The sequence below is a fragment of the Scomber scombrus genome, chromosome 22 (genome assembly GCF_963691925.1).
Source record: "Scomber scombrus chromosome 22, fScoSco1.1, whole genome shotgun sequence".
NCBI lineage: Eukaryota > Metazoa > Chordata > Actinopteri > Scombriformes > Scombridae > Scomber > Scomber scombrus.
In genome coordinates, this window is record NC_084991.1 from 2,881,187 (window position 1) to 2,902,591 (window position 21,405).

Here is a 21,405-nt window from a genome sequence, read left to right on the forward strand (position 1 = left end):
AAGTGAAGTGTTACACCCAAACGTGTGTGGTTTCTGAAAATTGCTGGAATTGAGCAGTGCTTCCATTGCAAATGCCAGTCTGGCATTGTAGACTGTGATTTAGTAAAAATTCTAGCACTTATGGCAAGTGCTGTTATGTATTCATAATTTGTGCTGGCGTTGAAAGTGGGCTTTTCAAGGCATTGGTGGTATAGTGGCGAGCATAGCTGCTTCCCAAGCAGTTGACCCGGGTTCGATTCCCGGCCAATGCATGATGTGAAGAATCAGCTGTGCCATCTGGTCATCTACGGGGGAAATGAGAAGTTCTTTTAAATAAGTTGCAGTACACAGAGCACTGGCCACTAGATCGTCAGGGAGCCACCAGTGCGGCGAAGGATGAAACAACTGAAGATCACCCGTGACACAAAATTGGCTATGTTAGACCAAGTTACGGGCTTGGCTATATAAGAAGCCAACTCATGCCACCTCTCGCTTTCCCTGACCGGGAATCGAACCCGGGCCGTGGCGGTGAGAGCGCCGAATCCTAGCCACTAGACCATCAGGGAACCATGACCTGGGTGGGGGAGGATGACACAAGTGAAATCGTACACTGTGATCAACCTGACACAAAACTGGACGAGTTCGACCAAATAACTGCCATGGCTACATAAGTAGCAATCCCACTTCATGCCAGCTCCGCTTTCCCTGACCGGGAATCGAACCCGGGCCGCGGCGGTGAGAGCGCCGAATCCTAGCCACTAGACCATCAGGGAAACATGACCTGGGTGGGGGAGGATGACACAACTGAAATCGTACACTGTGATCAACCTGACACAAAACTGGACGAGTTCGACCAAATAACTGCCATGGCTACATAAGTAGCAATCCCACTTCATGCCACCTCCGCTTTCCCTGACCGGGAATCGAACCCGGGCCGCGGCGGTGAGAGCGCCGAATCCTAGCCACTAGACCATCAGGGAACCATGACCTGGGTGGGGAAGGTTGACACAACTGAAATCGTAAACTGTGATCAACCTGACACAAAACTGGACGAGTTCGACCAAATAACTGCCATGGCTACATAATCCCACTTCATGCCACCTCCGCTTTCCCTGACCGGGAATCGAACTCGGGCCGCGGCGGTGAAAGCGCCAAATCCTAGCCACTAGACCATCAGGGACCCGCGTTTCCCAGACTGGAAGAAACATCTTCAATCAAAATTTGTGCTCATAGAAAAGATGTTCCACAAGGTTCAAAATCTAGGGGCTGTCCCACTTAGCATGTTTGTAACTGATATTGCAATGGCTGTGATATATTGTTATTCCCATATTTACTGCAGCCTTTTTTTTAATCCAATTGGGCTGGCATTGCAAACATGGTCCTTTAAAACCCCTTAAATTGGCTGAACCCATTGAAAATGGGGAGGGAAGGTAGTTGTGGCCGAGTGGTCAAGGCGATGGACTTGAAATCCATTGGGGTTTCCCCGCGCAGGTTCGAATCCTGTCAACTACGGAAACCTCAACCTTTGCTCGTTCCTTCCTTCCTTCATCACTGTGTCAGATGGACGTGTGTTGTTGAAGTGAAGTGTTACACCCAAACGTGTGTGGTTTCTGAAAATTGCTGGAATTGAGCAGTGCTTTCATTGCAAATGCCAGTCTGGCATTGTAGACTGTGATTTAGTAAAAATTCTAGCACTTATGGCAAGTGCTGTTATGTGTTCATCATTTGTGCTGGCGTTGAAAGTGGGCTTTTCAAGGCATTGGTGGTATAGTGGCGAGCATAGCTGCTTCCCAAGCAGTTGACCCGGGTTCGATTCCCGGCCAATGCATGATGTGAAGAATCAGCTGTGCCATCTGGTCATCTACGGGGGAAATGAGAAGTTCTTTTAAATAAGTTGCAGTACACAGAGCACTGGCCACTAGATCGTCAGGGAGCCACCAGTGCGGCGAAGGATGAAACAACTGAAGATCACCCGTGACACAAAATTGGCTATGTTAGACCAAGTTACGGGCTTGGCTATATAAGAAGCAATCTCATGCCAACTCATGCCACCTCTCGCTTTCCCTGACCGGGAATCGAACCCGGGCCGCTGCGGTGAGAGCGCCGAATCCTAGCCACTAGACCATCAGGGAAGCATGACCTGGGGGGGAAGGATGACACAACTGAAATCGTACACTGCGATCAACCTGACACAAAACTGGACGAGTTCGACCAAATAACTGCCATGGCTACATAAGTAGCAATCCCACTTCATGCCAGCTCCGCTTTCCCTGACCGGGAATCGAACCCGGGCCGCGGCGGTGAGAGCGCCGAATCCTAGCCACTAGACCATCAGGGAAACATGACCTGGGTGGGGGAGGATGACACAACTGAAATCGTACACTGTGATCAACCTGACACAAAACTGGACGAGTTCGACCAAATAACTGCCATGGCTACATAAGTAGCAATCCCACTTCATGCCACCTCCGCTTTCCCTGACCGGGAATCGAACCCGGGCCGCGGCGGTGAGAGCGCCGAATCCTAGCCACTAGACCATCAGGGAACCATGACCTGGGTGGGGAAGGTTGACACAACTGAAATCATAAACTGTGATCAACCTGACACAAAACTGGACGAGTTCGACCAAATAACCGCCATGGCTACATAATCCCACTTCATGCCAGCTCCGCTTTCCCTGACCGGGAATCGAACCCGGGCCGCGGCGGTGAAAGCGCCAAATCCTAGCCACTAGACCATCAGGGACCCGCGTTTCCCAGACTGGAAGAAACATCTTCAATCAAAATTTGTGCTCATAGAAAAGATGTTCCACAAGGTTCAAAATCTAGGGGCTGTCCCACTTAGCATGTTTGTAACTGATATTGCAATGGCTGTGATATATTGTTATTCCCATATTTACTGCAGCCTTTTTTTTATCCAATTGGGCTGGCATTGCAAACATGGTCCTTTAAAACCCCTTAAATTGGCTGAACCCATTGAAAATGGGGAGGGAAGGTAGTTGTGGCCGAGTGGTCAAGGCGATGGACTTGAAATCCATTGGGGTTTCCCCGCGCAGGTTCGAATCCTGTCAACTACGGAAACCTCAACCTTTGCTCGTTCCTTCCTTCCTTCATCACTGTGTCAGATGGACGTGTGTTGTTGAAGTGAAGTGTTACACCCAAACGTGTGTGGTTTCTGAAAATTGCTGGAATTGAGCAGTGCTTTCATTGCAAATGCCAGTCTGGCATTGTAGACTGTGATTTAGTAAAAATTCTAGCACTTATGGCAAGTGCTGTTATGTGTTCATCATTTGTGCTGGCGTTGAAAGTGGTCTTTTCAAGGCATTGGTGGTATAGTGGCGAGCATAGCTGCTTCCCAAGCAGTTGACCCGGGTTCGATTCCCGGCCAATGCATGATGTGAAGAATCAGCTGTGCCATCTGGTCATCTACGGGGGAAATGAGAAGTTCTTTTAAATAAGTTGCAGTACACAGAGCACTGGCCACTAGATCGTCAGGGAGCCACCAGTGCGGCGAAGGATGAAACAACTGAAGATCACCCGTGACACAAAATTGGCTATGTTAGACCAAGTTACGGGCTTGGCTATATAAGAAGCAATCTCATGCCAACTCATGCCACCTCTCGCTTTCCCTGACCGGGAATCGAACCCGGGCCGCGGCGGTGAGAGCGCCGAATCCTAGCCACTAGACCATCAGGGAAGCATGACCTGGGGGGGAAGGATGACACAACTGAAATCGTACACTGCGATCAACCTGACACAAAACTGGACGAGTTCGACCAAATAACTGCCATGGCTACATAAGTAGCAATCCCACTTCATGCCAGCTCCGCTTTCCCTGACCGGGAATCGAACCCGGGCCGCGGCGGTGAGAGCGCCGAATCCTAGCCACTAGACCATCAGGGAAACATGACCTGGGTGGGGGAGGATGACACAACTGAAATCGTACACTGTGATCAACCTGACACAAAACTGGACGAGTTCGACCAAATAACTGCCATGGCTACATAAGTAGCAATCCCACTTCATGCCACCTCCGCTTTCCCTGACCGGGAATCGAACCCGGGCCGCGGCGGTGAGAGCGCCGAATCCTAGCCACTAGACCATCAGGGAACCATGACCTGGGTGGGGAAGGTTGACACAACTGAAATCATAAACTGTGATCAACCTGACACAAAACTGGACGAGTTCGACCAAATAACCGCCATGGCTACATAATCCCACTTCATGCCAGCTCCGCTTTCCCTGACCGGGAATCGAACCCGGGCCGCGGCGGTGAAAGCGCCAAATCCTAGCCACTAGACCATCAGGGACCCGCGTTTCCCAGACTGGAAGAAACATCTTCAATCAAAATTTGTGCTCATAGAAAAGATGTTCCACAAGGTTCAAAATCTAGGGGCTGTCCCACTTAGCATGTTTGTAACTGATATTGCAATGGCTGTGATATATTGTTATTCCCATATTTACTGCAGCCTTTTTTTTATCCAATTGGGCTGGCATTGCAAACATGGTCCTTTAAAACCCCTTAAATTGGCTGAACCCATTGAAAATGGGGAGGGAAGGTAGTTGTGGCCGAGTGGTCAAGGCGATGGACTTGAAATCCATTGGGGTTTCCCCGCGCAGGTTCGAATCCTGTCAACTACGGAAACCTCAACCTTTGCTCGTTCCTTCCTTCCTTCATCACTGTGTCAGATGGACGTGTGTTGTTGAAGTGAAGTGTTACACCCAAACGTGTGTGGTTTCTGAAAATTGCTGGAATTGAGCAGTGCTTTCATTGCAAATGCCAGTCTGGCATTGTAGACTGTGATTTAGTAAAAATTCTAGCACTTATGGCAAGTGCTGTTATGTGTTCATCATTTGTGCTGGCGTTGAAAGTGGGCTTTTCAAGGCATTGGTGGTATAGTGGCGAGCATAGCTGCTTCCCAAGCAGTTGACCCGGGTTCGATTCCCGGCCAATGCATGATGTGAAGAATCAGCTGTGCCATCTGGTCATCTACGGGGGAAATGAGAAGTTCTTTTAAATAAGTTGCAGTACACAGAGCACTGGCCACTAGATCGTCAGGGAGCCACCAGTGCGGCGAAGGATGAAACAACTGAAGATCACCCGTGACACAAAATTGGCTATGTTAGACCAAGTTACGGGCTTGGCTATATAAGAAGCAATCTCATGCCAACTCATGCCACCTCTCGCTTTCCCTGACCGGGAATCGAACCCGGGCCGCGGCGGTGAGAGCGCCGAATCCTAGCCACTAGACCATCAGGGAAGCATGACCTGGGGGGGAAGGATGACACAACTGAAATCGTACACTGCGATCAACCTGACACAAAACTGGACGAGTTCGACCAAATAACTGCCATGGCTACATAAGTAGCAATCCCACTTCATGCCAGCTCCGCTTTCCCTGACCGGGAATCGAACCCGGGCCGCGGCGGTGAGAGCGCCGAATCCTAGCCACTAGACCATCAGGGAAACATGACCTGGGTGGGGGAGGATGACACAACTGAAATCGTACACTGTGATCAACCTGACACAAAACTGGACGAGTTCGACCAAATAACTGCCATGGCTACATAAGTAGCAATCCCACTTCATGCCACCTCCGCTTTCCCTGACCGGGAATCGAACCCGGGCCGCGGCGGTGAGAGCGCCGAATCCTAGCCACTAGACCATCAGGGAACCATGACCTGGGTGGGGAAGGTTGACACAACTGAAATCATAAACTGTGATCAACCTGACACAAAACTGGACGAGTTCGACCAAATAACCGCCATGGCTACATAATCCCACTTCATGCCAGCTCCGCTTTCCCTGACCGGGAATCGAACCCGGGCCGCGGCGGTGAAAGCGCCAAATCCTAGCCACTAGACCATCAGGGACCCGCGTTTCCCAGACTGGAAGAAACATCTTCAATCAAAATTTGTGCTCATAGAAAAGATGTTCCACAAGGTTCAAAATCTAGGGGCTGTCCCACTTAGCATGTTTGTAACTGATATTGCAATGGCTGTGATATATTGTTATTCCCATATTTACTGCAGCCTTTTTTTTATCCAATTGGGCTGGCATTGCAAACATGGTCCTTTAAAACCCCTTAAATTGGCTGAACCCATTGAAAATGGGGAGGGAAGGTAGTTGTGGCCGAGTGGTCAAGGCGATGGACTTGAAATCCATTGGGGTTTCCCCGCGCAGGTTCGAATCCTGTCAACTACGGAAACCTCAACCTTTGCTCGTTCCTTCCTTCCTTCATCACTGTGTCAGATGGACGTGTGTTGTTGAAGTGAAGTGTTACACCCAAACGTGTGTGGTTTCTGAAAATTGCTGGAATTGAGCAGTGCTTTCATTGCAAATGCCAGTCTGGCATTGTAGACTGTGATTTAGTAAAAATTCTAGCACTTATGGCAAGTGCTGTTATGTGTTCATCATTTGTGCTGGCGTTGAAAGTGGGCTTTTCAAGGCATTGGTGGTATAGTGGCGAGCATAGCTGCTTCCCAAGCAGTTGACCCGGGTTCGATTCCCGGCCAATGCATGATGTGAAGAATCAGCTGTGCCATCTGGTCATCTACGGGGGAAATGAGAAGTTCTTTTAAATAAGTTGCAGTACACAGAGCACTGGCCACTAGATCGTCAGGGAGCCACCAGTGCGGCGAAGGATGAAACAACTGAAGATCACCCGTGACACAAAATTGGCTATGTTAGACCAAGTTACGGGCTTGGCTATATAAGAAGCAATCTCATGCCAACTCATGCCACCTCTCGCTTTCCCTGACCGGGAATCGAACCCGGGCCGCTGCGGTGAGAGCGCCGAATCCTAGCCACTAGACCATCAGGGAAGCATGACCTGGGGGGGAAGGATGACACAACTGAAATCGTACACTGCGATCAACCTGACACAAAACTGGACGAGTTCGACCAAATAACTGCCATGGCTACATAAGTAGCAATCCCACTTCATGCCAGCTCCGCTTTCCCTGACCGGGAATCGAACCCGGGCCGCGGCGGTGAGAGCGCCGAATCCTAGCCACTAGACCATCAGGGAAACATGACCTGGGTGGGGGAGGATGACACAACTGAAATCGTACACTGTGATCAACCTGACACAAAACTGGACGAGTTCGACCAAATAACTGCCATGGCTACATAAGTAGCAATCCCACTTCATGCCACCTCCGCTTTCCCTGACCGGGAATCGAACCCGGGCCGCGGCGGTGAGAGCGCCGAATCCTAGCCACTAGACCATCAGGGAACCATGACCTGGGTGGGGAAGGTTGACACAACTGAAATCATAAACTGTGATCAACCTGACACAAAACTGGACGAGTTCGACCAAATAACCGCCATGGCTACATAATCCCACTTCATGCCAGCTCCGCTTTCCCTGACCGGGAATCGAACCCGGGCCGCGGCGGTGAAAGCGCCAAATCCTAGCCACTAGACCATCAGGGACCCGCGTTTCCCAGACTGGAAGAAACATCTTCAATCAAAATTTGTGCTCATAGAAAAGATGTTCCACAAGGTTCAAAATCTAGGGGCTGTCCCACTTAGCATGTTTGTAACTGATATTGCAATGGCTGTGATATATTGTTATTCCCATATTTACTGCAGCCTTTTTTTTATCCAATTGGGCTGGCATTGCAAACATGGTCCTTTAAAACCCCTTAAATTGGCTGAACCCATTGAAAATGGGGAGGGAAGGTAGTTGTGGCCGAGTGGTCAAGGCGATGGACTTGAAATCCATTGGGGTTTCCCCGCGCAGGTTCGAATCCTGTCAACTACGGAAACCTCAACCTTTGCTCGTTCCTTCCTTCCTTCATCACTGTGTCAGATGGACGTGTGTTGTAGAAGTGAAGTGTTACACCCAAACGTGTGTGGTTTCTGAAAATTGCTGGAATTGAGCAGTGCTTCCATTGCAAATGCCAGTCTGGCATTGTAGACTGTGCTTTAGTAAAAATTCTAGCACTTATGGCAAGTGCTGTTATGTGTTCATAATTTGTGCTGGCGTTGAAAGTGGGCTTTTCAAGGCATTGGTGGTATAGTGGCGAGCATAGCTGCTTCCCAAGCAGTTGACCCGGGTTCGATTCCCGGCCAATGCATGATGTGAAGAATCAGCTGTGCCATCTGGTCATCTACGGGGGAAATGAGAAGTTCTTTTAAATAAGTTGCAGTACACAGAGCACTGGCCACTAGATCGTCAGGGAGCCACCAGTGCGGCGAAGGATGAAACAACTGAAGATCACCCGTGACACAAAATTGGCTATGTTAGACCAAGTTACGGGCTTGGCTATATAAGAAGCCAACTCATGCCACCTCTCGCTTTCCCTGACCGGGAATCGAACCCGGGCCGCGGCGGTGAGAGCGCCGAATCCTAGCCACTAGACCATCAGGGAAGCATGACCTGGGGGGGGAAGGATGACACAACTGAAATCGTACACTGTGATCAACCTGACACAAAACTGGACGAGTTCGACCAAATAACTGCCATGGCTACATAAGTAGCAATCCCACTTCATGCCACCTCCGCTTTCCCTGACCGGGAATCGAACCCGGGCCGCGGCGGTGAGAGCGCCGAATCCTAGCCACTAGACCATCAGGGAACCATGACCTGGGTGGGGGAGGATGACACAACTGAAATCGTACACTGTGATCAACCTGACACAAAACTGGACGAGTTCGACCAAATAACTGCCATGGCTACATAAGTAGCAATCCCACTTCATGCCAGCTCCGCTTTCCCTGACCGGGAATCGAACCCGGGCCGTGGCGGTGAGAGCGCCGAATCCTAGCCACTAGACCATCAGGGAAACCTGACCTGGGTGGGGGAGGATGACACAAGTGAAATCGTACACTGTGATCAACCTGACACAAAACTGGACGAGTTCGACCAAATAACTGCCATGGCTACATAAGTAGCAATCCCACTTCATGCCACCTCCGCTTTCCCTGACCGGGAATCGAACCCGGGCCGCGGCGGTGAGAGGACCGAATCCTAGCCACTAGACCATCAGGGAACCATGACCTGGGTGGGGAAGGTTGACACAACTGAAATCGTACACTGTGATCAACCTGACACAAAACTGGACGAGTTCGACCAAATAACTGCCATAGCTACATAATCCCACTTCATGCCAGCTCCGCTTTCCCTGACCGGGAATCGAACCCGGGCCGCGGCGGTGAAAGCGCCAAATCCTAGCCACTAGACCATCAGGGACCCGCGTTTCCCAGACTGGAAGAAACATCTTCAATCAAAATTTGTGCTCATAGAAAAGATGTTCCACAAGGTTCAAAATCTAGGGGCTGTCCCACTTAGCATGTTTGTAACTGATATTGCAATGGCTGTGATATATTGTTATTCCCATATTTACTGCAGCCTTTTTTTAATCCAATTGGGCTGGCATTGCAAACATGGTCCTTTAAAACCCCTTAAATTGGCTGAACCCATTGAAAATGGGGAGGGAAGGTAGTTGTGGCCGAGTGGTCAAGGCGATGGACTTGAAATCCATTGGGGTTTCCCCGCGCAGGTTCGAATCCTGTCAACTACGGAAACCTCAACCTTTGCTCGTTCCTTCCTTCCTTCATCACTGTGTCAGATGGACGTGTGTTGTTGAAGTGAAGTGTTACACCCAAACGTGTGTGGTTTCTGAAAATTTCTGTAATTGAGCAGTGCTTCCATTGCAAATGCCAGTCTGGCATTGTAGACTGTGATTTAGTAAAAATTCTAGCACTTATGGCAAGTGCTGTTATGTGTTCATCATTTGTGCTGGCGTTGAAAGTGGGCTTTTCAAGGCATTGGTGGTATAGTGGCGAGCATAGCTGCTTCCCAAGCAGTTGACCCGGGTTCGATTCCCGGCCAATGCATGATGTGAAGAATCAGCTGTGCCATCTGGTCATCTACGGGGGAAATGAGAAGTTCTTTTAAATAAGTTGCAGTACACAGAGCACTGGCCACTAGATCGTCAGGGAGCCACCAGTGCGGCGAAGGATGAAACAACTGAAGATCACCCGTGACACAAAATTGGCTATGTTAGACCAAGTTACGGGCTTGGCTATATAAGAAGCAATCTCATGCCAACTCATGCCACCTCTCGCTTTCCCTGACCGGGAATCGAACCCGGGCCGCGGCGGTGAGAGCGCCGAATCCTAGCCACTAGACCATCAGGGAACCATGACCTGGGTGGGGGAGGATGACACAACTGAAATCGTACACTGCGATCAACCTGACACAAAACTGGACGAGTTCGACCAAATAACTGCCATGGCTACATAAGTAGCAATCCCACTTCATGCCACCTCCGCTTTCCCTGACCGGGAATCGAACCCGGGCCGCGGCGGTGAGAGCGCCGAATCCTAGCCACTAGACCATCAGGGAAACCTGACCTGGGTGGGGGAGGATGACACAAGTGAAATCGTACACTGTGATCAACCTGACACAAAACTGGACGAGTTCGACCAAATAACTGCCATGGCTACATAAGTAGCAATCCCACTTCATGCCACCTCCGCTTTCCCTGACCGGGAATCGAACCCGGGCCGCGGCGGTGAGAGCGCCGAATCCTAGCCACTAGACCATCAGGGAACCATGACCTGGGTGGGGAAGGTTGACACAACTGAAATCGTAAACTGTGATCAACCTGACACAAAACTGGACGAGTTCGACCAAATAACTGCCATGGCTACATAATCCCACTTCATGCCACCTCCGCTTTCCCTGACCGGGAATCGAACCCGGGCCGTGGCGGTGAAAGCACCAAATCCTAGCCACTACACCATCAGGGACCCGCTTTTCCCAGACTGGAAGAAACATCTTCAATCAAAATTTGTGCTCATAGAAAAGATGTTCCACAAGGTTCAAAATCTAGGGGCTGTCCCACTTAGCATGTTTGTAACTGATATTGCAATGGCTGTGATATATTGTTATTCCCATATTTACTGCAGCCTTTTTTTAATCCAATTGGGCTGGCATTGCAAACATGGTCCTTTAAAACCCCTTAAATTGGCTGAACCCATTGAAAATGGGGAGGGAAGGTAGTTGTGGCCGAGTGGTCAAGGCGATGGACTTGAAATCCATTGGGGTTTCCCCGCGCAGGTTCGAATCCTGTCAACTACGGAAACCTCAACCTTTGCTCGTTCCTTCCTTCCTTCATCACTGTGTCAGATGGACATGTGTTGTTGAAGTGAAGTGTTACACCCAAACGTGTGTGGTTTCTGAAAATTGCTGGAATTGAGCAGTGCTTCCATTGCAAATGCCAGTCTGGCATTGTAGACTGTGATTTAGTAAAAATTCTAACACTTATGGCAAGTGCTGTTATGTGTTCATCATTTGTGCTGGCGTTGAAAGTGGGCTTTTCAAGGCATTGGTGGTATAGTGGCGAGCATAGCTGCTTCCCAAGCAGTTGACCCGGGTTCGATTCCCGGCCAATGCATGATGTGAAGAATGAGCTGTGCCATCTGGTCATCTACGGGGGAAATGAGAAGTTCTTTTAAATAAGTTGCAGTACACAGAGCACTGGCCACTAGATCGTCAGGGAGCCACCAGTGCGGCGAAGGATGAAACAACTGAAGATCACCCGTGACACAAAATTGGCTATGTTAGACCAAGTTACGGGCTTGGCTATATAAGAAGCAATCTCATGCCAAATCATGCCACCTCTCGCTTTCCCTGACCGGGAATCGAACCCGGGCCGCGGCGGTGAGAGCGCCGAATCCTAGCCACTAGACCATCAGGGAAGCATGACCTGGGGGGGGAAGGATGACACAACTGAAATCGTACACTGTGATCAACCTGACACAAAACTGGACGAGTTCGACCAAATAACTGCCATGGCTACATAAGTAGCAATCCCACTTCATGCCACCTCCGCTTTCCCTGACCGGGAATCGAACCCGGGCCGCGGCGGTGAGAGCGCCGAATCCTAGCCACTAGACCATCAGGGAACCATGACCTGGGTGGGGGAGGATGACACAACTGAAATCGTACACTGTGATCAACCTGACACAAAACTGGACGAGTTCGACCAAATAACTGCCATGGCTACATAAGTAGCAATCCCACTTCATGCCACCTCCGCTTTCCCTGACCGGGAATCGAACCCGGGCCGCGGCGGTGAGAGCGCCGAATCCTAGCCACTAGACCATCAGGGAACCATGACCTGGGTGGGGAAGGTTGACACAACTGAAATCGTACACTGTGATCAACCTGACACAAAACTGGACGAGTTCGACCAAATAACTGCCATGGCTACATAATCCCACTTCATGTCACCTCCGCTTTCCCTGACCGGGAATCGAACCCGGGCCGCGGCGGTGAAAGCGCCAAATCCTAGCCACTAGACCATCAGGGACCCGCGTTTCCCAGACTGGAAGAAACATCTTCAATCAAAATTTGTGCTCATAGAAAAGATGTTCCACAAGGTTCAAAATCTAGGGGCTGTCCCACTTAGCATGCTTGTAACTGATATTGCAATGGCTGTGATATATTGTTATTCCCATATTTACTGCAGCCTTTTTTTTATCCAATTGGGCTGGCATTGCAAACATGGTCCTTTAAAACCCCTTAAATTGGCTGAACCCATTGAAAATGGGGAGGGAAGGTAGTTGTGGCCGAGTGGTCAAGGCGATGGACTTGAAATCCATTGGGGTTTCCCCGCGCAGGTTCGAATCCTGTCAACTACGGAAACCTCAACCTTTGCTCGTTCCTTCCTTCCTTCATCACTGTGTCAGATGGACGTGTGTTGTTGAAGTGAAGTGTTACACCCAAACGTGTGTGGTTTCTGAAAATTGCTGGAATTGAGCAGTGCTTTCATTGCAAATGCCAGTCTGGCATTGTAGACTGTGATTTAGTAAAAATTCTAGCACTTATGGCAAGTGCTGTTATGTGTTCATCATTTGTGCTGGCGTTGAAAGTGGGCTTTTCAAGGCATTGGTGGTATAGTGGCGAGCATAGCTGCTTCCCAAGCAGTTGACCCGGGTTCGATTCCCGGCCAATGCATGATGTGAAGAATCAGCTGTGCCATCTGGTCATCTACGGGGGAAATGAGAAGTTCTTTTAAATAAGTTGCAGTACACAGAGCACTGGCCACTAGATCGTCAGGGAGCCACCAGTGCGGCGAAGGATGAAACAACTGAAGATCACCCGTGACACAAAATTGGCTATGTTAGACCAAGTTACGGGCTTGGCTATATAAGAAGCAATCTCATACCAACTCATGCCACCTCTCGCTTTCCCTGACCGGGAATCGAACCCGGGCCGCGGCGGTGAGAGCGCCGAATCCTAGCCACTAGACCATCAGGGAACCATGACCTGGGTGGGGGAGGATGACACAACTGAAATCGTACACTGTGATCAACCTGACACAAAACTGGACGAGTTCGACCAAATAACTGCCATGGCTACATAAGTAGCAATCCCACTTCATGCCACCTCCGCTTTCCCTGACCGGGAATCGAACCCGGGCCGCGGCGGTGAGAGCGCCGAATCCTAGCCACTAGACCATCAGGGAACCATGACCTGGGTGGGGGAGGATGACACAACTGAAATCGTACACTGTGATCAACCTGACACAAAACTGGACGAGTTCGACCAAATAACTGCCATGGCTACATAAGTAGCAATCCCACTTCATGCCAGCTCCGCTTTCCCTGACCGGGAATCGAACCCGGGCCGCGGCGGTGAGAGCGCCGAATCCTAGCCACTAGACCATCAGGGAAACCTGACCTGGGTGGGGGAGGATGACACAAGTGAAATCGTACACTGTGATCAACCTGACACAAAACTGGACGAGTTCGACCAAATAACTGCCATGGCTACATAAGTAGCAATCCCACTTCATGCCACCTCCGCTTTCCCTGACCGGGAATCGAACCCGGGCCGCGGCGGTGAGAGCGCCGAATCCTAGCCACTAGACCATCAGGGAACCATGACCTGGGTGGGGAAGGTTGACACAACTGAAATCGTACACTGTGATCAACCTGACACAAAACTGGACGAGTTCGACCAAATAACTGCCATGGCTACATAATCCCACTTCATGCCACCTCCGCTTTCCCTGACCGGGAATCGAACCCGGGCCGCGGCGGTGAAAGCGCCAAATCCTAGCCACTAGACCATCAGGGACCCGCGTTTCCCAGACTGGAAGAAACATCTTCAATCAAAATTTGTGCTCATAGAAAAGATGTTCCACAAGGTTCAAAATCTAGGGGCTGTCCCACTTAGCATGCTTGTAACTGATATTGCAATGGCTGTGATATATTGTTATTCCCATATTTACTGCAGCCTTTTTTTTATCCAATTGGGCTGGCATTGCAAACATGGTCCTTTAAAACCCCTTAAATTGGCTGAACCCATTGAAAATGGGGAGGGAAGGTAGTTGTGGCCGAGTGGTCAAGGCGATGGACTTGAAATCCATTGGGGTTTCCCCGCGCAGGTTCGAATCCTGTCAACTACGGAAACCTCAACCTTTGCTCGTTCCTTCCTTCCTTCATCACTGTGTCAGATGGACGTGTGTTGTTGAAGTGAAGTGTTACACCCAAACGTGTGTGGTTTCTGAAAATTGCTGGAATTGAGCAGTGCTTTCATTGCAAATGCCAGTCTGGTATTGTAGACTGTGATTTAGTAAAAATTCTAGCACTTATGGCAAGTGCTGTTATGTGTTCATCATTTGTGCTGGCGTTGAAAGTGGGCTTTTCAAGGCATTGGTGGTATAGTGGCGAGCATAGCTGCTTCCCAAGCAGTTGACCCGGGTTCGATTCCCGGCCAATGCATGATGTGAAGAATCAGCTGTGCCATCTGGTCATCTACGGGGGAAATGAGAAGTTCTTTTAAATAAGTTGCAGTACACAGAGCACTGGCCACTAGATCGTCAGGGAGCCACCAGTGCGGCGAAGGATGAAACAACTGAAGATCACCCGTGACACAAAATTGGCTATGTTAGACCAAGTTACGGGCTTGGCTATATAAGAAGCAATCTCATGCCAACTCATGCCACCTCTCGCTTTCCCTGACCGGGAATCGAACCCGGGCCGCGGCGGTGAGAGCGCCGAATCCTAGCCACTAGACCATCAGGGAAGCATGACTTGGGGGGGGGAAGGATGACACAACTGAAATCGTACACTGTGATCAACCTGACACAAAACTGGACGAGTTCGACCAAATAACTGCCATGGCTACATAAGTAGCAATCCCACTTCATGCCACCTCCGCTTTCCCTGACCGGGAATCGAACCCGGGCCGCGGCGGTGAGAGCGCCGAATCCTAGCCACTAGACCATCAGGGAACCATGACCTGGGTGGGGGAGGATGACACAACTGAAATCGTACACTGTGATCAACCTGACACAAAACTGGACGAGTTCGACCAAATAACTGCCATGGCTACATAAGTAGCAATCCCACTTCATGCCAGCTCCGCTTTCCCTGACCGGGAATCGAACCCGGGCCGCGGCGGTGAGAGCGCCGAATCCTAGCCACTAGACCATCAGGGAAACATGACCTGGGTGGGGGAGGATGACACAAGTGAAATCGTACACTGTGATCAACCTGACACAAAACTGGACGAGTTCGACCAAATAACTGCCATGGCTACATAAGTAGCAATCCAACTTCATGCCACCTCCGCTTTCCCTGACCGGGAATCGAACCCGGGCCGCGGCGGTGAGAGCGCCGAATCCTAGCCACTAGACCATCAGGGAACCATGACCTGGGTGGGGAAGGATGACAGAAGTGAAATCGTACACTGTGATCAACCTGACACAAAACTGGACGAGTTCGACCAAATAACTGCCATGGCTACATAATCCCACTTCATGCCACCTCCGCTTTCCCTGACCGGGAATCGAACCCGGGCCGCGGCGGTGAAAGCGCCAAATCCTAGCCACTAGACCATCAGGGACCCGCGTTTCCCAGACTGGAAGAAACATCTTCAATCAAAATTTGTGCTCATAGAAAAGATGTTCCACAAGGTTCAAAATCTAGGGGCTGTCCCACTTAGCATGTTTGTAACTGATATTGCAATGGCTGTGATATATTGTTATTCCCATATTTACTGCAGCCTTTTTTTTATCCAATTGGGCTGGCATTGCAAACATGGTCCTTTAAAACCCCTTAAATTGGCTGAACCCATTAAAAATGGGGAGGGAAGGTAGTTGTGGCCGAGTGGTCAAGGCGATGGACTTGAAATCCATTGGGGTTTCCCCGCGCAGGTTCGAATCCTGTCAACTACGGAAACCTCAACCTTTGCTCGTTCCTTCCTTCCTTCATCACTGTGTCAGATGGACGTGTGTTGTTGAAGTGAAGTGTTACACCCAAATGTGTGTGGTTTCTGAAAATTGCTGGAATTGAGCAGTGCTTCCATTGCAAATGCCAGTCTGGCATTGTAGACTGTGATTTAGTAAAAATTCTAGCACTTATGGCAAGTGCTGTTATGTGTTCATCATTTGTGCTGGCGTTGAAAGTGGGCTTTTCAAGGCATTGGTGGTATAGTGGCGAGCATAGCTGCTTCCCAAGCAGTTGACCCGGGTTCGATTCCCGGCCAATGCATGATGTGAAGAATCAGCTGTGCCATCTGGTCATCTACGGGGGAAATGAGAAGTTCTTTTAAATAAGTTGCAGTACACAGAGCACTGGCCACTAGATCGTGAGGGAGCCACCAGTGCGGCGAAGGATGAAACAACTGAAGATCACCCGTGACACAAAATTGGCTATGTTAGACCAAGTTACGGGCTTGGCTATATAAGAAGCAATCTCATGCCAACTCATGCCACCTCTCGCTTTCCCTGACCGGGAATCGAACCCGGGCCGCGGCGGTGAGAGCGCCGAATCCTAGCCACTAGACCATCAGGGAAGCATGACCTGGGGGGGGAAGGATGACACAACTGAAATCGTACACTGTGATCAACCTGACACAAAACTGGACGAGTTCGACCAAATAACTGCCATGGCTACATAAATAGCAATCCCACTTCATGCCACCTCCGCTTTCCCTGACCGGGAATCGAACCCGGGCCGCGGCGGTGAAAGCGCCGAATCCTAGCCACTAGACCATCAGGGAACCATGACCTGGGTGGGGGAGGATGACACAACTGAAATCGTACACTGTGATCAACCTGACACAAAACTGGACGAGTTCGACCAAATAACTGCCATGGCTACATAAGTAGCAATCCCACTTCATGCCAGCTCCGCTTTCCCTGACCGGGAATCGAACCCGGGCCGCGGCGGTGAGAGCGCCGAATCCTAGCCACTAGACCATCAGGGAAACATGACCTGGGTGGGGGAGGATGACACAAGTGAAATCGTACACTGTGATCAACCTGACACAAAACTGGACGAGTTCGACCAAATAACTGCCATGGCTACATAAGTAGCAATCCAACTTCATGCCACCTCCGCTTTCCCTGACCGGGAATCGAACCCGGGCCGCGGCGGTGAGAGCGCCGAATCCTAGCCACTAGACCATCAGGGAACCATGACCTGGGTGGGGAAGGATGACACAAGTGAAATCGTACACTGTGATCAACCTGACACAAAACTGGACGAGTTCGACCAAATAACTGCCATGGCTACATAATCCCACTTCATGCCACCTCCGCTTTCCCTGACCGGGAATCGAACCCGGGCCGCGGCGGTGAAAGCGCCAAATCCTAGCCACTAGACCATCAGGGACCCGCGTTTCCCAGACTGGAAGAAACATCTTCAATCAAAATTTGTGCTCATAGAAAAGATGTTCCACAAGGTTCAAAATCTAGGGGCTGTCCCACTTAGCATGTTTGTAACTGATATTGCAATGGCTGTGATATATTGTTATTCCCATATTTACTGCAGCCTTTTTTTTATCCAATTGGGCTGGCATTGCAAACATGGTCCTTTAAAACCCCTTAAATTGGCTGAACCCATTGAAAATGGGGAGGGAAGGTAGTTGTGGCCGAGTGGTCAAGGCGATGGACTTGAAATCCATTGGGGTTTCCCCGCGCAGGTTCGAATCCTGTCAACTACGGAAACCTCAACCTTTGCTCGTTCCTTCCTTCCTTCATCACTGTGTCAGATGGACGTGTGTTGTTGAAGTGAAGTGTTACACCCAAACGTGTGTGGTTTCTGAAAATTGCTGGAATTGAGCAGTGCTTTCATTGCAAATGCCAGTCTGGTATTGTAGACTGTGATTTAGTAAAAATTCTAGCACTTATGGCAAGTGCTGTTATGTGTTCATCATTTGTGCTGGCGTTGAAAGTGGGCTTTTCAAGGCATTGGTGGTATAGTGGCGAGCATAGCTGCTTCCCAAGCAGTTGACCCGGGTTCGATTCCCGGCCAATGCATGATGTGAAGAATCAGCTGTGCCATCTGGTCATCTACGGGGGAAATGAGAAGTTCTTTTAAATAAGTTGCAGTACACAGAGCACTGGCCACTAGATCGTCAGGGAGCCACCAGTGCGGCGAAGGATGAAACAACTGAAGATCACCCGTGACACAAAATTGGCTATGTTAGACCAAGTTACGGGCTTGGCTATATAAGAAGCAATCTCATGCCAACTCATGCCACCTCTCGCTTTCCCTGACCGGGAATCGAACCCGGGCCGCGGCGGTGAGAGCGCCGAATCCTAGCCACTAGACCATCAGGGAAGCATGACTTGGGGGGGGGAAGGATGACACAACTGAAATCGTACACTGTGATCAACCTGACACAAAACTGGACGAGTTCGACCAAATAACTGCCATGGCTACATAAGTAGCAATCCCACTTCATGCCACCTCCGCTTTCCCTGACCGGGAATCGAACCCGGGCCGCGGCGGTGAGAGCGCCGAATCCTAGCCACTAGACCATCAGGGAACCATGACCTGGGTGGGGGAGGATGACACAACTGAAATCGTACACTGCGATCAACCTGACACAAAACTGGACGAGTTCGACCAAATAACTGCCATGGCTACATAAGTAGCAATCCCACTTCATGCCAGCTCCGCTTTCCCTGACCGGGAATCGAACCCGGGCCGCGGCGGTGAGAGCGCCGAATCCTAGCCACTAGACCATCAGGGAAACCTGACCTGGGTGGGGGAGGATGACACAAGTGAAATCGTACACTGTGATCAACCTGACACAAAACTGGACGAGTTCGACCAAATAACTGCCATGGCTACATAAGTAGCAATCCCACTTCATGCCACCTCCGCTTTCCCTGACCGGGAATCGAACCCGGGCCGCGGCGGTGAGAGCGCCGAATCCTAGCCACTAGACCATCAGGGAACCATGACCTGGGTGGGGAAGGTTGACACAACTGAAATCGTACACTGTGATCAACCTGACACAAAACTGGACGAGTTCGACCAAATAACTGCCATGGCTACATAATCCCACTTCATGCCACCTCCGCTTTCCCTGACCGGGAATCGAACCCGGGCCGCGGCGGTGAAAGCGCCAAATCCTAGCCACTAGACCATCAGGGACCCGCGTTTCCCAGACTGGAAGAAACATTTTCAATCAAAATTTGTGCTCATAGAAAAGATGTTCCACAAGGTTCAAAATCTAGGGGCTGTCCCACTTAGCATGCTTGTAACTGATATTGCAATGGCTGTGATATATTGTTATTCCCATATTTACTGCAGCCTTTTTTTTATCCAATTGGGCTGGCATTGCAAACATGGTCCTTTAAAACCCCTTAAATTGGCTGAACCCATTGAAAATGGGGAGGGAAGGTAGTTGTGGCCGAGTGGTCAAGGCGATGGACTTGAAATCCATTGGGGTTTCCCCGCGCAGGTTCGAATCCTGTCAACTACGGAAACCTCAACCTTTGCTCGTTCCTTCCTTCCTTCATCACTGTGTCAGATGGACGTGTGTTGTTGAAGTGAAGTGTTACACCCAAACGTGTGTGGTTTCTGAAAATTGCTGGAATTGAGCAGTGCTTTCATTGCAAATGCCAGTCTGGTATTGTAGACTGTGATTTAGTAAAAATTCTAGCACTTATGGCAAGTGCTGTTATGTGTTCATCATTTGTGCTGGCGTTGAAAGTGGGCTTTTCAAGGCATTGGTGGTATAGTGGCGAGCATAGCTGCTTCCCAAGCAGTTGACCCGGGTTCGATTCCCGGCCAATGCATGATGTGAAGAATCAGCTGTGCCATCTGGTCATCTACGGGGGAAATGAGAAGTTCTTTTAAATAAGTTGCAGTACACAGAGCACTGGCCACTAGATCGTCAGGGAGCCACCAGTGCGGCGAAGGATGAAACAACTGAAGATCACCCGTGACACAAAATTGGCTATGTTAGACCAAGTTACGGGCTTGGCTATATAAGAAGCAATCTCATGCCAACTCATGCCACCTCTCGCTTTCCCTGACCGGGAATCGAACCCGGGCCGCGGCGGTGAGAGCGCCGAATCCTAGCCACTAGACCATCAGGGAAGCATGACTTGGGGGGGGGAAGGATGACACAACTGAAATCGTACACTGTGATCAACCTGACACAAAACTGGACGAGTTCGACCAAATAACTGCCATGGCTACATAAGTAGCAATCCCACTTCATGCCACCTCCGCTTTCCCTGACCGGGAATCGAACCCGGGCCGCGGCGGTGAGAGCGCCGAATCCTAGCCACTAGACCATCAGGGAACCATGACCTGGGTGGGGGAGGATGACACAACTGAAATCGTACACTGTGATCAACCTGACACAAAACTGGACGAGTTCGACCAAATAACTGCCATGGCTACATAAGTAGCAATCCCACTTCATGCCAGCTCCGCTTTCCCTGACCGGGAATCGAACCCGGGCCGCGGCGGTGAGAGCGCCGAATCCTAGCCACTAGACCATCAGGGAAACATGACCTGGGTGGGGGAGGATGACACAAGTGAAATCGTACACTGTGATCAACCTGACACAAAACTGGACGAGTTCGACCAAATAACTGCCATGGCTACATAAGTAGCAATCCAACTTCATGCCACCTCCGCTTTCCCTGACCGGGAATCGAACCCGGGCCGCGGCGGTGAGAGCGCCGAATCCTAGCCACTAGACCATCAGGGAACCATGACCTGGGTGGGGAAGGATGACACAAGTGAAATCGTACACTGTGATCAACCTGACACAAAACTGGACGAGTTCGACCAAATAACTGCCATGGCTACATAATCCCACTTCATGCCACCTCCGCTTTCCCTGACCGGGAATCGAACCCGGGCCGCGGCGGTGAAAGCGCCAAATCCTAGCCACTAGACCATCAGGGACCCGCGTTTCCCAGACTGGAAGAAACATCTTCAATCAAAATTTGTGCTCATAGAAAAGATGTTCCACAAGGTTCAAAATCTAGGGGCTGTCCCACTTAGCATGTTTGTAACTGATATTGCAATGGCTGTGATATATTGTTATTCCCATATTTACTGCAGCCTTTTTTTTATCCAATTGGGCTGGCATTGCAAACATGGTCCTTTAAAACCCCTTAAATTAGCTGAACCCATTGA

The 21,405-nt window shown here is 50.2% G+C and overlaps 78 non-coding genes across 78 annotated transcripts; 25 read left to right on the top strand and 53 right to left on the bottom strand.

The window, feature by feature from the left end:
* Positions 1-179: 179 nt before the first annotated feature.
* Positions 180-251, top strand: trnag-ccc (transfer RNA glycine (anticodon CCC)). The gene has a single exon. It is a non-coding gene; the product is annotated as a tRNA-Gly (tRNA).
* A 429-nt stretch (positions 252-680) lies between these two features.
* On the bottom strand, positions 681-752 carry trnae-cuc (transfer RNA glutamic acid (anticodon CUC)). The gene has a single exon. It is a non-coding gene; the product is annotated as a tRNA-Glu (tRNA).
* A 135-nt stretch (positions 753-887) lies between these two features.
* Positions 888-959, bottom strand: trnae-cuc (transfer RNA glutamic acid (anticodon CUC)). Its single transcript has one exon. It is a non-coding gene; the product is annotated as a tRNA-Glu (tRNA).
* Positions 960-1,087: 128 nt separating this feature from the next.
* On the bottom strand, positions 1,088-1,159 carry trnae-uuc (transfer RNA glutamic acid (anticodon UUC)). The gene has a single exon. It is a non-coding gene; the product is annotated as a tRNA-Glu (tRNA).
* A 250-nt stretch (positions 1,160-1,409) lies between these two features.
* trnas-uga (transfer RNA serine (anticodon UGA)) lies at positions 1,410-1,491 on the top strand. Its single transcript has one exon. It is a non-coding gene; the product is annotated as a tRNA-Ser (tRNA).
* A 244-nt stretch (positions 1,492-1,735) lies between these two features.
* On the top strand, positions 1,736-1,807 carry trnag-ccc (transfer RNA glycine (anticodon CCC)). The gene has a single exon. It is a non-coding gene; the product is annotated as a tRNA-Gly (tRNA).
* A 438-nt stretch (positions 1,808-2,245) lies between these two features.
* trnae-cuc (transfer RNA glutamic acid (anticodon CUC)) lies at positions 2,246-2,317 on the bottom strand. Its single transcript has one exon. It is a non-coding gene; the product is annotated as a tRNA-Glu (tRNA).
* A 135-nt stretch (positions 2,318-2,452) lies between these two features.
* trnae-cuc (transfer RNA glutamic acid (anticodon CUC)) lies at positions 2,453-2,524 on the bottom strand. The gene has a single exon. It is a non-coding gene; the product is annotated as a tRNA-Glu (tRNA).
* Positions 2,525-2,652: 128 nt separating this feature from the next.
* Positions 2,653-2,724, bottom strand: trnae-uuc (transfer RNA glutamic acid (anticodon UUC)). Its single transcript has one exon. It is a non-coding gene; the product is annotated as a tRNA-Glu (tRNA).
* Positions 2,725-2,973: 249 nt separating this feature from the next.
* Positions 2,974-3,055, top strand: trnas-uga (transfer RNA serine (anticodon UGA)). The gene has a single exon. It is a non-coding gene; the product is annotated as a tRNA-Ser (tRNA).
* Positions 3,056-3,299: 244 nt separating this feature from the next.
* trnag-ccc (transfer RNA glycine (anticodon CCC)) lies at positions 3,300-3,371 on the top strand. The gene has a single exon. It is a non-coding gene; the product is annotated as a tRNA-Gly (tRNA).
* Positions 3,372-3,603: 232 nt separating this feature from the next.
* Positions 3,604-3,675, bottom strand: trnae-cuc (transfer RNA glutamic acid (anticodon CUC)). The gene has a single exon. It is a non-coding gene; the product is annotated as a tRNA-Glu (tRNA).
* A 134-nt stretch (positions 3,676-3,809) lies between these two features.
* On the bottom strand, positions 3,810-3,881 carry trnae-cuc (transfer RNA glutamic acid (anticodon CUC)). The gene has a single exon. It is a non-coding gene; the product is annotated as a tRNA-Glu (tRNA).
* Positions 3,882-4,016: 135 nt separating this feature from the next.
* Positions 4,017-4,088, bottom strand: trnae-cuc (transfer RNA glutamic acid (anticodon CUC)). The gene has a single exon. It is a non-coding gene; the product is annotated as a tRNA-Glu (tRNA).
* Positions 4,089-4,216: 128 nt separating this feature from the next.
* Positions 4,217-4,288, bottom strand: trnae-uuc (transfer RNA glutamic acid (anticodon UUC)). The gene has a single exon. It is a non-coding gene; the product is annotated as a tRNA-Glu (tRNA).
* A 249-nt stretch (positions 4,289-4,537) lies between these two features.
* Positions 4,538-4,619, top strand: trnas-uga (transfer RNA serine (anticodon UGA)). The gene has a single exon. It is a non-coding gene; the product is annotated as a tRNA-Ser (tRNA).
* A 244-nt stretch (positions 4,620-4,863) lies between these two features.
* Positions 4,864-4,935, top strand: trnag-ccc (transfer RNA glycine (anticodon CCC)). Its single transcript has one exon. It is a non-coding gene; the product is annotated as a tRNA-Gly (tRNA).
* Positions 4,936-5,167: 232 nt separating this feature from the next.
* On the bottom strand, positions 5,168-5,239 carry trnae-cuc (transfer RNA glutamic acid (anticodon CUC)). The gene has a single exon. It is a non-coding gene; the product is annotated as a tRNA-Glu (tRNA).
* A 134-nt stretch (positions 5,240-5,373) lies between these two features.
* Positions 5,374-5,445, bottom strand: trnae-cuc (transfer RNA glutamic acid (anticodon CUC)). The gene has a single exon. It is a non-coding gene; the product is annotated as a tRNA-Glu (tRNA).
* A 135-nt stretch (positions 5,446-5,580) lies between these two features.
* On the bottom strand, positions 5,581-5,652 carry trnae-cuc (transfer RNA glutamic acid (anticodon CUC)). Its single transcript has one exon. It is a non-coding gene; the product is annotated as a tRNA-Glu (tRNA).
* A 128-nt stretch (positions 5,653-5,780) lies between these two features.
* trnae-uuc (transfer RNA glutamic acid (anticodon UUC)) lies at positions 5,781-5,852 on the bottom strand. The gene has a single exon. It is a non-coding gene; the product is annotated as a tRNA-Glu (tRNA).
* A 249-nt stretch (positions 5,853-6,101) lies between these two features.
* trnas-uga (transfer RNA serine (anticodon UGA)) lies at positions 6,102-6,183 on the top strand. Its single transcript has one exon. It is a non-coding gene; the product is annotated as a tRNA-Ser (tRNA).
* Positions 6,184-6,427: 244 nt separating this feature from the next.
* trnag-ccc (transfer RNA glycine (anticodon CCC)) lies at positions 6,428-6,499 on the top strand. Its single transcript has one exon. It is a non-coding gene; the product is annotated as a tRNA-Gly (tRNA).
* A 438-nt stretch (positions 6,500-6,937) lies between these two features.
* On the bottom strand, positions 6,938-7,009 carry trnae-cuc (transfer RNA glutamic acid (anticodon CUC)). The gene has a single exon. It is a non-coding gene; the product is annotated as a tRNA-Glu (tRNA).
* Positions 7,010-7,144: 135 nt separating this feature from the next.
* Positions 7,145-7,216, bottom strand: trnae-cuc (transfer RNA glutamic acid (anticodon CUC)). The gene has a single exon. It is a non-coding gene; the product is annotated as a tRNA-Glu (tRNA).
* A 128-nt stretch (positions 7,217-7,344) lies between these two features.
* trnae-uuc (transfer RNA glutamic acid (anticodon UUC)) lies at positions 7,345-7,416 on the bottom strand. The gene has a single exon. It is a non-coding gene; the product is annotated as a tRNA-Glu (tRNA).
* A 249-nt stretch (positions 7,417-7,665) lies between these two features.
* On the top strand, positions 7,666-7,747 carry trnas-uga (transfer RNA serine (anticodon UGA)). Its single transcript has one exon. It is a non-coding gene; the product is annotated as a tRNA-Ser (tRNA).
* A 244-nt stretch (positions 7,748-7,991) lies between these two features.
* trnag-ccc (transfer RNA glycine (anticodon CCC)) lies at positions 7,992-8,063 on the top strand. The gene has a single exon. It is a non-coding gene; the product is annotated as a tRNA-Gly (tRNA).
* Positions 8,064-8,285: 222 nt separating this feature from the next.
* On the bottom strand, positions 8,286-8,357 carry trnae-cuc (transfer RNA glutamic acid (anticodon CUC)). Its single transcript has one exon. It is a non-coding gene; the product is annotated as a tRNA-Glu (tRNA).
* A 135-nt stretch (positions 8,358-8,492) lies between these two features.
* On the bottom strand, positions 8,493-8,564 carry trnae-cuc (transfer RNA glutamic acid (anticodon CUC)). Its single transcript has one exon. It is a non-coding gene; the product is annotated as a tRNA-Glu (tRNA).
* Positions 8,565-9,106: 542 nt separating this feature from the next.
* On the bottom strand, positions 9,107-9,178 carry trnae-uuc (transfer RNA glutamic acid (anticodon UUC)). The gene has a single exon. It is a non-coding gene; the product is annotated as a tRNA-Glu (tRNA).
* Positions 9,179-9,427: 249 nt separating this feature from the next.
* trnas-uga (transfer RNA serine (anticodon UGA)) lies at positions 9,428-9,509 on the top strand. The gene has a single exon. It is a non-coding gene; the product is annotated as a tRNA-Ser (tRNA).
* Positions 9,510-9,753: 244 nt separating this feature from the next.
* Positions 9,754-9,825, top strand: trnag-ccc (transfer RNA glycine (anticodon CCC)). The gene has a single exon. It is a non-coding gene; the product is annotated as a tRNA-Gly (tRNA).
* A 232-nt stretch (positions 9,826-10,057) lies between these two features.
* trnae-cuc (transfer RNA glutamic acid (anticodon CUC)) lies at positions 10,058-10,129 on the bottom strand. Its single transcript has one exon. It is a non-coding gene; the product is annotated as a tRNA-Glu (tRNA).
* A 135-nt stretch (positions 10,130-10,264) lies between these two features.
* trnae-cuc (transfer RNA glutamic acid (anticodon CUC)) lies at positions 10,265-10,336 on the bottom strand. Its single transcript has one exon. It is a non-coding gene; the product is annotated as a tRNA-Glu (tRNA).
* A 135-nt stretch (positions 10,337-10,471) lies between these two features.
* trnae-cuc (transfer RNA glutamic acid (anticodon CUC)) lies at positions 10,472-10,543 on the bottom strand. The gene has a single exon. It is a non-coding gene; the product is annotated as a tRNA-Glu (tRNA).
* Positions 10,544-10,671: 128 nt separating this feature from the next.
* On the bottom strand, positions 10,672-10,743 carry trnae-uuc (transfer RNA glutamic acid (anticodon UUC)). Its single transcript has one exon. It is a non-coding gene; the product is annotated as a tRNA-Glu (tRNA).
* Positions 10,744-10,992: 249 nt separating this feature from the next.
* On the top strand, positions 10,993-11,074 carry trnas-uga (transfer RNA serine (anticodon UGA)). The gene has a single exon. It is a non-coding gene; the product is annotated as a tRNA-Ser (tRNA).
* A 244-nt stretch (positions 11,075-11,318) lies between these two features.
* On the top strand, positions 11,319-11,390 carry trnag-ccc (transfer RNA glycine (anticodon CCC)). Its single transcript has one exon. It is a non-coding gene; the product is annotated as a tRNA-Gly (tRNA).
* Positions 11,391-11,622: 232 nt separating this feature from the next.
* trnae-cuc (transfer RNA glutamic acid (anticodon CUC)) lies at positions 11,623-11,694 on the bottom strand. Its single transcript has one exon. It is a non-coding gene; the product is annotated as a tRNA-Glu (tRNA).
* A 135-nt stretch (positions 11,695-11,829) lies between these two features.
* Positions 11,830-11,901, bottom strand: trnae-cuc (transfer RNA glutamic acid (anticodon CUC)). Its single transcript has one exon. It is a non-coding gene; the product is annotated as a tRNA-Glu (tRNA).
* A 135-nt stretch (positions 11,902-12,036) lies between these two features.
* Positions 12,037-12,108, bottom strand: trnae-cuc (transfer RNA glutamic acid (anticodon CUC)). Its single transcript has one exon. It is a non-coding gene; the product is annotated as a tRNA-Glu (tRNA).
* A 128-nt stretch (positions 12,109-12,236) lies between these two features.
* On the bottom strand, positions 12,237-12,308 carry trnae-uuc (transfer RNA glutamic acid (anticodon UUC)). Its single transcript has one exon. It is a non-coding gene; the product is annotated as a tRNA-Glu (tRNA).
* A 249-nt stretch (positions 12,309-12,557) lies between these two features.
* Positions 12,558-12,639, top strand: trnas-uga (transfer RNA serine (anticodon UGA)). Its single transcript has one exon. It is a non-coding gene; the product is annotated as a tRNA-Ser (tRNA).
* Positions 12,640-12,883: 244 nt separating this feature from the next.
* Positions 12,884-12,955, top strand: trnag-ccc (transfer RNA glycine (anticodon CCC)). Its single transcript has one exon. It is a non-coding gene; the product is annotated as a tRNA-Gly (tRNA).
* A 232-nt stretch (positions 12,956-13,187) lies between these two features.
* trnae-cuc (transfer RNA glutamic acid (anticodon CUC)) lies at positions 13,188-13,259 on the bottom strand. The gene has a single exon. It is a non-coding gene; the product is annotated as a tRNA-Glu (tRNA).
* Positions 13,260-13,394: 135 nt separating this feature from the next.
* Positions 13,395-13,466, bottom strand: trnae-cuc (transfer RNA glutamic acid (anticodon CUC)). Its single transcript has one exon. It is a non-coding gene; the product is annotated as a tRNA-Glu (tRNA).
* A 135-nt stretch (positions 13,467-13,601) lies between these two features.
* On the bottom strand, positions 13,602-13,673 carry trnae-cuc (transfer RNA glutamic acid (anticodon CUC)). The gene has a single exon. It is a non-coding gene; the product is annotated as a tRNA-Glu (tRNA).
* A 135-nt stretch (positions 13,674-13,808) lies between these two features.
* Positions 13,809-13,880, bottom strand: trnae-cuc (transfer RNA glutamic acid (anticodon CUC)). Its single transcript has one exon. It is a non-coding gene; the product is annotated as a tRNA-Glu (tRNA).
* A 128-nt stretch (positions 13,881-14,008) lies between these two features.
* trnae-uuc (transfer RNA glutamic acid (anticodon UUC)) lies at positions 14,009-14,080 on the bottom strand. Its single transcript has one exon. It is a non-coding gene; the product is annotated as a tRNA-Glu (tRNA).
* Positions 14,081-14,329: 249 nt separating this feature from the next.
* Positions 14,330-14,411, top strand: trnas-uga (transfer RNA serine (anticodon UGA)). The gene has a single exon. It is a non-coding gene; the product is annotated as a tRNA-Ser (tRNA).
* Positions 14,412-14,655: 244 nt separating this feature from the next.
* Positions 14,656-14,727, top strand: trnag-ccc (transfer RNA glycine (anticodon CCC)). Its single transcript has one exon. It is a non-coding gene; the product is annotated as a tRNA-Gly (tRNA).
* Positions 14,728-14,959: 232 nt separating this feature from the next.
* trnae-cuc (transfer RNA glutamic acid (anticodon CUC)) lies at positions 14,960-15,031 on the bottom strand. The gene has a single exon. It is a non-coding gene; the product is annotated as a tRNA-Glu (tRNA).
* A 136-nt stretch (positions 15,032-15,167) lies between these two features.
* trnae-cuc (transfer RNA glutamic acid (anticodon CUC)) lies at positions 15,168-15,239 on the bottom strand. The gene has a single exon. It is a non-coding gene; the product is annotated as a tRNA-Glu (tRNA).
* A 135-nt stretch (positions 15,240-15,374) lies between these two features.
* Positions 15,375-15,446, bottom strand: trnae-cuc (transfer RNA glutamic acid (anticodon CUC)). Its single transcript has one exon. It is a non-coding gene; the product is annotated as a tRNA-Glu (tRNA).
* Positions 15,447-15,581: 135 nt separating this feature from the next.
* Positions 15,582-15,653, bottom strand: trnae-cuc (transfer RNA glutamic acid (anticodon CUC)). The gene has a single exon. It is a non-coding gene; the product is annotated as a tRNA-Glu (tRNA).
* A 128-nt stretch (positions 15,654-15,781) lies between these two features.
* Positions 15,782-15,853, bottom strand: trnae-uuc (transfer RNA glutamic acid (anticodon UUC)). Its single transcript has one exon. It is a non-coding gene; the product is annotated as a tRNA-Glu (tRNA).
* A 249-nt stretch (positions 15,854-16,102) lies between these two features.
* trnas-uga (transfer RNA serine (anticodon UGA)) lies at positions 16,103-16,184 on the top strand. The gene has a single exon. It is a non-coding gene; the product is annotated as a tRNA-Ser (tRNA).
* A 244-nt stretch (positions 16,185-16,428) lies between these two features.
* On the top strand, positions 16,429-16,500 carry trnag-ccc (transfer RNA glycine (anticodon CCC)). Its single transcript has one exon. It is a non-coding gene; the product is annotated as a tRNA-Gly (tRNA).
* Positions 16,501-16,732: 232 nt separating this feature from the next.
* trnae-cuc (transfer RNA glutamic acid (anticodon CUC)) lies at positions 16,733-16,804 on the bottom strand. The gene has a single exon. It is a non-coding gene; the product is annotated as a tRNA-Glu (tRNA).
* Positions 16,805-16,939: 135 nt separating this feature from the next.
* On the bottom strand, positions 16,940-17,011 carry trnae-uuc (transfer RNA glutamic acid (anticodon UUC)). Its single transcript has one exon. It is a non-coding gene; the product is annotated as a tRNA-Glu (tRNA).
* A 135-nt stretch (positions 17,012-17,146) lies between these two features.
* Positions 17,147-17,218, bottom strand: trnae-cuc (transfer RNA glutamic acid (anticodon CUC)). The gene has a single exon. It is a non-coding gene; the product is annotated as a tRNA-Glu (tRNA).
* Positions 17,219-17,353: 135 nt separating this feature from the next.
* trnae-cuc (transfer RNA glutamic acid (anticodon CUC)) lies at positions 17,354-17,425 on the bottom strand. Its single transcript has one exon. It is a non-coding gene; the product is annotated as a tRNA-Glu (tRNA).
* A 128-nt stretch (positions 17,426-17,553) lies between these two features.
* trnae-uuc (transfer RNA glutamic acid (anticodon UUC)) lies at positions 17,554-17,625 on the bottom strand. Its single transcript has one exon. It is a non-coding gene; the product is annotated as a tRNA-Glu (tRNA).
* Positions 17,626-17,874: 249 nt separating this feature from the next.
* Positions 17,875-17,956, top strand: trnas-uga (transfer RNA serine (anticodon UGA)). The gene has a single exon. It is a non-coding gene; the product is annotated as a tRNA-Ser (tRNA).
* Positions 17,957-18,200: 244 nt separating this feature from the next.
* Positions 18,201-18,272, top strand: trnag-ccc (transfer RNA glycine (anticodon CCC)). Its single transcript has one exon. It is a non-coding gene; the product is annotated as a tRNA-Gly (tRNA).
* A 232-nt stretch (positions 18,273-18,504) lies between these two features.
* Positions 18,505-18,576, bottom strand: trnae-cuc (transfer RNA glutamic acid (anticodon CUC)). The gene has a single exon. It is a non-coding gene; the product is annotated as a tRNA-Glu (tRNA).
* A 136-nt stretch (positions 18,577-18,712) lies between these two features.
* Positions 18,713-18,784, bottom strand: trnae-cuc (transfer RNA glutamic acid (anticodon CUC)). Its single transcript has one exon. It is a non-coding gene; the product is annotated as a tRNA-Glu (tRNA).
* Positions 18,785-18,919: 135 nt separating this feature from the next.
* Positions 18,920-18,991, bottom strand: trnae-cuc (transfer RNA glutamic acid (anticodon CUC)). The gene has a single exon. It is a non-coding gene; the product is annotated as a tRNA-Glu (tRNA).
* Positions 18,992-19,126: 135 nt separating this feature from the next.
* On the bottom strand, positions 19,127-19,198 carry trnae-cuc (transfer RNA glutamic acid (anticodon CUC)). Its single transcript has one exon. It is a non-coding gene; the product is annotated as a tRNA-Glu (tRNA).
* Positions 19,199-19,326: 128 nt separating this feature from the next.
* On the bottom strand, positions 19,327-19,398 carry trnae-uuc (transfer RNA glutamic acid (anticodon UUC)). Its single transcript has one exon. It is a non-coding gene; the product is annotated as a tRNA-Glu (tRNA).
* A 249-nt stretch (positions 19,399-19,647) lies between these two features.
* On the top strand, positions 19,648-19,729 carry trnas-uga (transfer RNA serine (anticodon UGA)). The gene has a single exon. It is a non-coding gene; the product is annotated as a tRNA-Ser (tRNA).
* Positions 19,730-19,973: 244 nt separating this feature from the next.
* trnag-ccc (transfer RNA glycine (anticodon CCC)) lies at positions 19,974-20,045 on the top strand. Its single transcript has one exon. It is a non-coding gene; the product is annotated as a tRNA-Gly (tRNA).
* A 232-nt stretch (positions 20,046-20,277) lies between these two features.
* Positions 20,278-20,349, bottom strand: trnae-cuc (transfer RNA glutamic acid (anticodon CUC)). The gene has a single exon. It is a non-coding gene; the product is annotated as a tRNA-Glu (tRNA).
* Positions 20,350-20,485: 136 nt separating this feature from the next.
* trnae-cuc (transfer RNA glutamic acid (anticodon CUC)) lies at positions 20,486-20,557 on the bottom strand. The gene has a single exon. It is a non-coding gene; the product is annotated as a tRNA-Glu (tRNA).
* A 135-nt stretch (positions 20,558-20,692) lies between these two features.
* Positions 20,693-20,764, bottom strand: trnae-cuc (transfer RNA glutamic acid (anticodon CUC)). The gene has a single exon. It is a non-coding gene; the product is annotated as a tRNA-Glu (tRNA).
* A 135-nt stretch (positions 20,765-20,899) lies between these two features.
* Positions 20,900-20,971, bottom strand: trnae-cuc (transfer RNA glutamic acid (anticodon CUC)). Its single transcript has one exon. It is a non-coding gene; the product is annotated as a tRNA-Glu (tRNA).
* Positions 20,972-21,099: 128 nt separating this feature from the next.
* Positions 21,100-21,171, bottom strand: trnae-uuc (transfer RNA glutamic acid (anticodon UUC)). The gene has a single exon. It is a non-coding gene; the product is annotated as a tRNA-Glu (tRNA).
* Between the last annotated feature and the right edge of the window lie 234 nt (positions 21,172-21,405).